Source organism: Palaemon carinicauda, chromosome 20 (assembly GCF_036898095.1).
Source record: "Palaemon carinicauda isolate YSFRI2023 chromosome 20, ASM3689809v2, whole genome shotgun sequence".
Taxonomy (NCBI): domain Eukaryota; kingdom Metazoa; phylum Arthropoda; class Malacostraca; order Decapoda; family Palaemonidae; genus Palaemon; species Palaemon carinicauda.
The window spans coordinates 43566032-43577235 of NC_090744.1; the positions used below are offsets into that span (position 1 = coordinate 43566032).

An 11204-nucleotide genomic window follows, 5' to 3' on the forward strand; every position below is an offset into this window, starting at 1 on the left:
GAAAGCTCATGAAGATTATGGCAATAATTAACATTAAAAGACAATTGGCAATGCTCCTGCAACGTGTACCTATCTATTTGTTACCAACTTCACGGAGTCAAGCGCTGTTCACTTTGCAAGCACATTGCCAACTATTTCATAACGCGAAACACTTTCAATTCTGCCTGTGCAAAGCAAAGCCTTATTTGCTTTTGTCTTTGAGTTAGCCAGTACTTGAAATGTAAAAATGTTTCGTGACATTTATAGGGAACAATCAATAAATGGAACTGCTATATCATTCAATATTATTGATTTTCTGTTGTGACTCACTTGTTTCTTTGTGAATATGGTGAGTTTTCTGCAGTTGCAACTTGCACGTGCTAGTGCGTATGAGTCATCCCGCCCTTGTCGAGAATTCGGTGTTCCTCTTCATCCTCTTGCGGGCGGCAGACAAGTAGTCTCCTGCCTGCAGGGAGCCACCGGACTTGACTATTGATCCAACCACACACATCCTCCATACTCTTGCTCTCCCTCAATTGGAAGTCGTTTTTTTTTTTTTTTTTTTTTTTTTTGTAACTCACCATGTTATTGGTGGATTGCATTAGTAATCTTAAAAAAAAGAAAGAAGAAAAAAAAAGAGGCGTTGAGTGTCATGATAATGAAACTGAAGGGCAGGACACATCAAGGTCTATAGATACAGACCTCAGGACACACTAGACTAAGTCTCGACGTGAAATTCCATCGATAATTTAATCTATTCTTTAAAACACTAAAAACGCATTAGCTTTAGTTTCCGTTGTTCCTTAGCTCAAACCAACATTAAAATTTCCCTGAAAGACACCAATGGCTTTTAAGATATCTTGTGGATATTGACGTTTGATAGTGAGACTTCCTTCTCTATATAAATCAATTGTGTGTGATTTCTTTGTTTATATTTCATACTTTTCTTGGCCATAGAAGTAACAATGAGGTTTGATATCATTAGTTTCGTCAACTGGGAAAGACGCGTCTACACAAATATTGCGATCCCAGTTTGAAATTAATATGGTATTTCGTTTTTTTCGTTTAAAAATCGAAGAATATCATAGTCATTATCATAAGTAGAATTATAGCCAGAATTTCACTCTTCATACCCGCTGAATTAGTATTATTCTTATATTGGACGTTGAATCACGTATCCAGTTCCAGTTCCATCGATCGTTCCTTAAAATTTTCTGATTTTGTTTAGTATTTATTTTCACTATTTTGAGAGAGAGAGAGAGAGAGAGAGAGAGAGAGAGAGAGAGAGAGAGAGAGAGAGAGAGAGAGAGAGTATTAACCTGACCGAGACATGTAATTGTGTCTGGTCTAAAAAATCTTATCTCTTTTAGAATATAGTTTTGCTCATATATAATATATGTAGGCTACGCCGATTCTCTTGAAAATGTTCTCACAATTTATCCAGTGTACTGTTCTTGAAATATTCTATTTTCCTTGTTTCCTTTCCTCACTGGGCTATTTTCCGTGTTGGAGTCCCTAGCCTTATAGCATACTGCTTTTCCAACTAGGGTTGTAGCTTAGCAAACAACAACAATAATAATAATAATAATAATAATAATAATAATAATAATAATAATAATAATAATAATAATAATAATAGTAATATGTTATCCTGTTAATGTGATTTATCAACTTTATCAACGAATATGTGTGGCTCATCTAACCAGGTTTAATATTATTACCAGCTGCCTAAAGATATATACACACACACACACACACACATATATATATATATATATATATATATATATATATATGTATGTATATATATATATGTGTGTGTGTGTATGTATATATATATATATATATATATATATATATATATATATACATATATATATATATGTGTGTGTATGTATATATATATATGTGTATATATATATATATATATATATACATATATATATATATATATATATATATATATATATATATATATATATATATATATATATATATATATATATAAATAATATTAACCTATGCATCAGAAACTTGGAGGCTTACTAAACCCATAGAACATACTGTAAGCTATTAAAAACTCAAAGAGCTATAGAAAAAATAATGATAGGAATAACATTAAAAGAAAGAAAAAGAGCAACATGAATACGAGAGCAAACTAAAGTAGAGGATATTCTAACGTGTAAGAAAAAGAAATGGACATGGGTAGGACATATAATGAGAATGACAGATGATAGATGGACATTAAGAATAACTGAGTGGCTCTCCAGAGATTGCAAACGAGGCAGGGAGAAGAAGATAAGGCAATAGAATGACGAGAAAAAAAAAAAAAACTTTGTAAATATAAACGGGCATAAAAACACCACAAACAGACGCAAGTGGAAGGGCATGTTTGAAGTCTTTGTCCTGCAGTGGACTAGTTAAGGTTGATTATATATACATATATATACATATGTATATATATGTGTATATATATATATACATACATATATATATACATATATATATATACATATATATATATATATATATATATATATATATTTATATATATATGTATATATATATATATATATATATATATATATTTAGTAATATTACGCATATCTATATTCTTAGTTGCATATATAAGTAGCCTACAATTATACTTCACATACAGTATACATATGTAGGCTACGTACTCACGCACGCACACACACACACACACACACATATATATATATATATATATATATATATATGTGTGTGTATATATATATATGTATATATCTATATATATATATATATATATATATATATATATATATATATATATATATATATATATATATATATACATAAGGTGGATTCTCAAAGCTTAGCAGCAGAAGGATTGTCACAGCCACTGAGCTGTGTCTTTCCAGGTCTACGGGATGAGATCGATTAAAAAAGATAATTGGGGTGTTTTTTAACAATCTAATTTTGGTTTTTGTTTTGTATTTGATTATAATATATGAGAGAATTTCACGGTACTCTAAGGGAATATATCATGATTGGGGTTTCCTCCCTGTAGTTTTGCCCTCTTTAACAAGATCAATGTCTCTTAAAGCCGGAGTAGCAGCTTAGAAGAAATTCAAGTGAGAACCATATTGTATTTTGATGAACTGCTGCTTTGCAGAAAGATAACGAAAGTCAGAGAATTAATAATTCCTGGAAAGCCGAGAAGCTTCTTGACATTCTAAAAGCGCAAAGTACGGCCTACAGATTTCTACGCAAACTCAAAGAGATAGCTCCTGAAAACACAGAAGAAAACGTGGTTTCATATGTCTTAAAGGTTATTTGAACCATTTCGGTTATATGTTTTACCTCAGTTCGGATTTTATGTGACTAAGACAGAAGATATAAAATAGATAAGAAAAATGTATGCGATCTGTATTATTATTATCATTAATATTATTATTATTATTGTTATTATTATTATTATCATTATTATTATTATTATTATTATTATCATTATTATTAACTAAGCTACAACCCTAGTTGAAAAAGCACAATCCTATAAGACCCAGGCCCTTACAGGGAAAAATAGTCCAGTGAGGAAAGGGAACAAGGAAATAAATATACTACAAAAGAAGTAATAAACAATTGAAATAAAATATCCTAAGAATAGTAACAACATTAAACTTGGTCTTTCATATATAAACTATAAGAACTTAAAAAAAAAATAAGAGGAGGAGTAATAAGATAGACTAGTGTGTCCGAGTGTACCCTAAGACAGTGGAATAGCATGGTATAGAAGCTATGGCACCACCCAAGATTATAGAACAATGGTTTGATTTAGGAGTGTCCTTTTTCTAGACCTAGAAGATAAGAGGATACTCAATTAAGATGACAGGATCATTCATAGGATAACACAGGGACATACAGGGACCAGATTATGAGGGGTAATGCGCATAGAAGCGATCCCGAAATCTGCTGGATTATGGACCGAACTTGTGGAGTTCGCTTCAGCATTTTGTTATTAGTGATATTTTTACAATATCATTTAGAAAAAAAAAAAATACTGGTCTGGCCTCACAGATATTGACTCGAAACATAAAATTTGAATAAAACCTCAGACTAAGACAAGAAAATATAACACTCTGAAAATTATATAATCACTTGTTTCACTGGAGATTGAATTTTACACAACCACCCAATCTTGATAATTAGTGAAAATAGTTAACCTTTAACTCTCCAATGATTAAACTCTTCCTGAAATCACATAAAGTAACTGACAAGATTAAAATTTTTTAGCTCATACAAAGTAATCGAACAGTTAAGCCAAAATAAATGCACTTCATGTTTCGATATACACCACCCAGGGCCAGTTACAAAAAGATTATATAATACTAGTACGTATAATAACACAATAAATCATAAATAACTTTTAGAATTTTAGTAACGTTTTAACAAACTTCACACATTGGTTAGAAACTAACCATAAAAGTAAGTAAAATAGTAAAAATTATGATTATGATTATCATTTGTATTATAACTTTCAGTGAAAAATAACAAGAATCGTGTGATATTTGGCGTTTGGGCTATTTATGATTTTACAGACCAGACAAATGATGATGATTTGTTTCAATAGTTGGCATCTCACCGAGATAAACTAAATTTGAAATTTGTGAAAATCTATGGGAACTAAACAAAATGAATAAAAAATTCCACTAAATGTAATGACCAAACATATAAACAAATAGGACTAGACCGGGCACTCGGTAGAACGCATACCTTCGCCTACATCATGTTGTATATCACGAGATAGGCAATTGAATTATGAATATTTTGTCATTAATTTCATTCATATCGGATAAAAGTTGACCACGATATAACAAAAAGACATTTTGACCTTTTCGTTACCTTGACCTTGACCTTTGATCTAATCACTTCCAAAATTTAATAAAATTGTTATGGATCATGGCCAATCCTCCCACCAAATTTCATGAAATTAGGCTGAATAGTTTTTGAGTTATGCTAATCACAATTATGCATAAAGACATACAAACAAATAAATACACAAACAAGGGTAATGACATCACTCTATCATGTTGCATATCACAAGATAGGCAATTGAATCGTACACATTTTGAAATCGATGTAATAAAATCAGAAAAATTACCACGATATAGCAATAAGATATTATTGGCCCAATCACTTCCAAGATCTAATCAAAGTGTTATTGGACCATGCATGGCTAATTATCCCAGGAAATTTTATGAGATTCAGTCAAATAGTTTTTGAGTTATGCGAATCACAATCATACACAGACAGACGTACAAACATAATCCCATCAAGACCTAACCTTTGTCTCAACGAAGTTGGTGAAGGTAATACTATAGTATAGATATTGATGACGATAGCCATTTTTTTTCCTCTGCGGTATTCATGCTGAAAACAAAGTTAAAGTTAAAATCAGTATTAGAATCCTTAATGTTCGTGTCTCCATTATTCTTCATAGTTTTTTTTTATTAGAATACCAAGAATTTTATCCATGTATTTTTCCCCAACTGCAGTAGGCCACACGAATGGGAGAGGACAGTGATTTCGACATTCTTAGTCACCAAATGTTCGTTGACCCTCTGCAATGTTTCTGTACAATGCTTCTGAAGTATTATTTTGGTAATTCAAAAATATCCCTTTTTTATATCCTGGTAGATAAGTTTTTAGGGATGGCCTAAATTACAATTAGTATTGAATAAAAAGAGTATTATCCATTACTTATCATAATATGTCCTAGATGACCAAGACCTCATATAATGTTAGCAAATGTCCTAGAAATTACTTGCAATTTTGGCATAATTCCAGTTTAGTAGTGGCTGTATTTTATGGAAGTGATAAAAAAAGAAGTTTGCTACAGGTCACAAGAACAGCTCCGAAAAAACATTATAAAAACAAAACTCTTAGGCAATATGCCTGTCGTGAGGATTACCTTTGCCATCTTGTGTTACTCAATATTCTATTTTCAGAATATTGAGTAACATTATAATTGATAATGTAAAATGGTTTCACTTTATCTATGACATATTATATTTGTGGCTCGGAAATGAACATTTTGTTATTTCTTTTGGTAGACTGAATGGCTTTGTGCCGTCAATAGATTTTACTGTAGTGTTGAATAATATTCGTAACTTCAACTCTTTAGATTGCTTAATGATTAGATGTGACGACAGAAAACCAATCATCATCTCTGCTTGTGTTAATTTCTATTCAAATTGGAGTTAAAAATCAGTATTCATTTCAGAGATTTGAAAGCAATGCGGTTTGCAGCCATGAACATATTGATGAAAACTTAAACGAGTTTGGGGCTATCGGCAAGAAATGGACGTACCATGAAATTGTATTAGAAGATGTATTACGAACAACAAAAAGAAGTTATTTGACAATAACAATAGAGAAACCTATAATGCAAAAACGTACTTGTATTGCGATAGATTAGCAATTCCAACATATATCCAATTGGTTGAAAATGTCAGTGCTCGTATAGTATTTAAGAGCAATAACCCAATGAGAATATCACTCATGAAGTATTATGCTGGTTGCAAGTTCCTCGTTGATCTCTCCACAACACTGATTGTGTGCACACTACTAGATGAAGCGTAGTAGGTACAAAGGGCTGCAATCTGCAAAAAATCCAGTATCATTAGTTACCTCCTATATATGCAGCACAGCTTGCATACTTTTGCTTCTAACTTCAAGGGCCTGTATAATATATTGAGAGCAACAATGAATGTGTATAAAATATCTCCTATAATTCAAGTTGACATTTTCATTTCAGTCAGACTGATAAATCTCTTAAAAAGATAATTGAAATTCATATGAAGTATGTGAGATATAATCAGAGTAATAGCGCAATGTTTAGTCATGTTAGAGGTCAAAATCATACTATTAATTGGTCACGTAAAATTTGGAAATCAAATCGCTTGAAATTACATATAAAAGTCAGACTATATATCAGTTTAGTGAGATCGGTGGTACACTGTGGACATGAATATTAGTATGACAATGAAACAATCTCTAATAGATTTAGTAGATTTGAGAACAAATCCCTCAGACGGATATTGGGAGTTAAATGGCAGGACAGGATTAGAAATGAAACTAAAGAGAGATTACTCGAGTGCCATATGTGGATGAGATCATGATATGGGGTAGATGGAGATGGTTTGGGCATGCTCTTTGCACTCCCCAAGAGAGATTAGTTCACCCAACATTCAGCTTGGCTTCACAAGCTACTAGAAGTGTACTAACCGTGTGTCACACAATTGTACATAATTATTTTGTATATATTATGCTTGTATCTGCGCTCTTCCCTCGCACTAAAAAGAACCTGAATGATCATGTCTCCGTTTTGCTCTGTAACATTGTCTGTCTCTCGAACAGGTCATGTCCTGTTGCCTTGAGGTTTTGTATATAAAGAAGAGTGTTCCTTAATAAAGTTCAGTTGATTGCATCCTGCCTTTGAGTTCACAACTCCTCTCTCGGCCCGTCACAGAAGAGTTGGAAAACCCAGGCCTATATGGGTGAGGACTATGAAGCGCGAAGTAGGAGATGAAGAATCTAGAAGTATTGAATTAATAGCTCAAGATAGAGACGACTGGCGAAATCTAACCGAGGCCCTTCGCGTCAATAGGCGTAAGAGGAGATGATATATATATATATATATATATATATATATATATATATATATATATATATATATATATGTATATATATACATATATATATATATATATATATATATATATATATATATATGTATATATATTAGCATGTAAAATATATTCATATGAATCTGCATGTATTATGAGATATGTATGTATACATACCTGTGTTCTGGTCAGAATAAGCACTCAGTTGTTGTTTCTGCTGTCTATTGCTTAAATGGGCACACGGAAAACGACTCTATACGGCGAACCCTTGCATTCAAGACAATCAACAGGTTTATACAGTCACGCCTCATAATATGATGCGCCAGGGACTCTAAAAAATGTTGACATTACTAAAACTGTGAAAATCTCCTTCAATGGAAAATTCCACGTTCCGCTGATATTACAATTCCTTCACCCCTCTTTTTTTTTTTTTTTTTATAAATATTGGTTAAACATAATGCGTATCAATGCAGTGACAATATGGATTTGACCCTCTGTCTAGAGGGTCCAGGAGCACCAACCCTAGTTCCTAAAGGTGTGCGCATGTCCTCAGAAGTTGTCAGTTATGGTATATAGATGACGGTGCGTGGCAGGATGCTGAACTCCTACATAAAGAAAAATTCCATGTATAATTAAATTGATAAATGAAAAAAATCATAAAACTCAACACATGAAAGCCAAAAAAGAGTTCTCTTGCCTGAGTGTATACTCGAACACACTATTCTATCTTTTTTTTCTTTTTTTTAAATGGTGTGTTGGGCAGACTTAATAGAAGGGCCATGGATGCCTGGTGGTTTATCAAGCGGTTGTCTTTTCCTTATCTCTTTCTTTTTCTTTTCAAAACCATCCTTACTGTCTTTCCTTCAGTTAAAGTAGCTATCCTAGAGGGTATGTAGCCTTGCATGGTGTATTGGCTCCGCCATGTTGACCAGTTTTTTTCCGTCTTTTTTTTTTTATAGTCTATGGGTTTGATCAATCACTTTATTTATATTTCCTTAAAACAGATTGCTTTTGTTATCATTCTTGTTAATTTAGTTGTTAAGTATGATTTATCTTTTTTATTACCATTAATACTTATGCTGTCTGGAGACATTGAGCGAGATCCGGGACGTCCTAGATTTACTCAATGTTGTGTACTGTATTGCAATATTTATGGTCTTCATGCAAATATTCAAGACATTACAGTTGCGTCTAAACAGTATGATATTCTTTTGTGCTCAGCTATTTTGGTTTCTATTATGAGGCATTCATCTGAGCTCCTTATAACTGTTTTCAAGAAGCCAATAATTTTGAAACAGAAATGGCGGTGTATATTAGGACTGAATACCTTACTTCTTATAAGTCCTACTATGAATGTGGATGCCATGAGATTTAGGTAATAAAAGTTTGTGGCAGGCGTGACAACTTCTATTTGTGTTCGATCTACCGGAATCCTGACATGGATGATGCTATCTTTGATTGTCTTCTTACCATTATGGCTAAGATAAAAGAAGATGATAGAAAGGCCTCTTTTGTCTTTGTTGGTGATTTCAAAGCTCACCATAGGGAGTGGCTAAATTGTTTCTCCTACCGATTGGCTTAAGAGCCTTAGACTGAATTAGGATGTAAGCAAATCATAAGTGAAGCTACTAACAGGTCTGGTAACTGCTTTGACCTCACATACACTGACCCCCCTGGCGTTATAACAAGTACGATTGGTTCTCCAGTTGTGACATCTGATTATGCCTTGATTTCAATAGTAGTGAAGACTGAGCAGCTTGTCCCTGATGTATCATACTCATGTGAGATTTATATGAAATCTCAAGCCGACTGGAATGGGATTTTGAGTGATCTTTTGGTCTTGAATTGTTCACAATTGTTTAGTAGTGTTGAGCCTGTTGTCTCTTTGAATGAGAATTTAGTTAACATAATTTATAGGAGTATCCCTTCTCGTGTGCTAAGATACCAAGTGAAGGACAAATCTTGGTTCAATGGTGATTGTAGACTTGCTTATTTGGAGAAGCAGGAGGCCTATTTTTGGAAAGGTAACAGATCAAATTTGACTTGGAATTACTATACTCAGCTTAGAACTTTTGCTCAGAGAGTTTATGCTTCAGCTGAAAAGGATTAGAATTTACCCATAAAAGAAACCCTTTCTGATACAACCTTGGAACATAAGTGGTGGGCTACCCTTAAATGTGCACTCTTGTGTGATGCAACAGTTCCTTCTTTACTTAAACGAAATGGCTCTGTCAATCAGTGTCCAAAGGAAAAGGCAACCCTTTTGGCTGATGTGTTTGACAGTAAACTGAATAATAAGAAACTTGATCTTCCTCATTTCTGTTTTCCTGAGGCTAAACTAACTAGTTTAGCTTTTCGATCTCATGAAATTAAAGCTCTCTTGATGGACCTTGATTCGTATGGAGGTGTAGACCCAAATGGTATTTTTCCTCTGCTTCTTGTGAAGACTGCAGATTTCTTATCTCTAAAGTTATTTTTTTTTTCTTTTGCAAGTTAGCAAGAAGAGGAGCTTTTAGCACTTGTTGGGAATGGGTAATATTACTCCACTATGTAAATGTGTTTGTAGTAGCTCAAGTCCAACTGATTACCGCCCAATTTCCATAATTCCCATATTATCTTAAGTTTTTGACCGTCTTTTGGCAAAACATATTAAAAGGTTTGCTGAAGGTAATCATCTGTTCCCTAGTTTGTAATTTGGTTTTCGTAAAGGCCTTGGAGCATGTGATGCCCTTCTTATAATCTCCAATGCTGTACAGAAATCCCTTGATTGTGGTCGGGAAGTTCGTATGATTGGCCTTTATTTTAGTGCTGCCTTTGACCATGTTAATCATGAGGCCCTTGTTTTCAAACTCAAACAGTTGGGAGTGGGTGGGTCGTTTCTTAGCATCATTATTGACTTTTTAATTAATAGATCGCAAAGAGTTGTTATTGATGGGCACCGTAGTGAACAGAGGAATGTGATATCTGGTGCTCCTCTGTATGACTCTTTTAAAATGTTAGGGGTGACTCTCGACAACAAATTTACTTTTGAGAAACACATTAGGTCTGTCTTCTTCAATTGCACAAAAAATTAGCTTATTGAGAAAGTTTTTTAAGATTTTTGGTGATCAATCTTTTCTGAGGTATTTTAATTCTTTCATTCTATCCATGACCCAGTACATACCCAAATCTGCTGGCTCTTGCTTATGTTTACTTGGATGTAGTCTTTAAATAAACACGATCTCCCATGAACACTGATGTGTTTGGTTCAAAATTGACCATTATATATTTTTTCAATGTCTTTCTTTGACTCTTTCTAAAAATATTCCAGAGGTACTCATCATTCTTCATAACAAGTTTATAAGGTACATGTTGTAATGTCCCATTGTACAGTTTAGTACCGCTTCAGGATTCATCATATGCTTATGTTGCAATATGGGATCCTGATCATACAAGAGAAAGAAAGACATTTCTATTATACATGCATTGTATGCAATATCTAAAGCCAATTCGACTCATCAGCCACTAAGGAACGTAAAATTTGCACCACCTCCGTTTTATGAGATTCCACCAAAC

At 33.2% G+C, this 11204-nt stretch overlaps 1 protein-coding gene across 1 annotated transcript in view; it reads right to left on the reverse strand.

Annotated features, from left to right (window-relative positions):
- Nucleotides 1–333, reverse strand: part of LOC137660315 (pancreatic triacylglycerol lipase-like) — a 32435-nt gene extending 32102 nt beyond the window's left edge. Inside the window, exon 1 of the mRNA XM_068395134.1 lies at nucleotides 310–333. The gene's annotated coding sequence lies outside the window, so the exon portion shown is untranslated. The remainder of the gene's footprint in view (nucleotides 1–309) is intronic.
- Nucleotides 334–11204: the final 10871 nt, after the last annotated feature.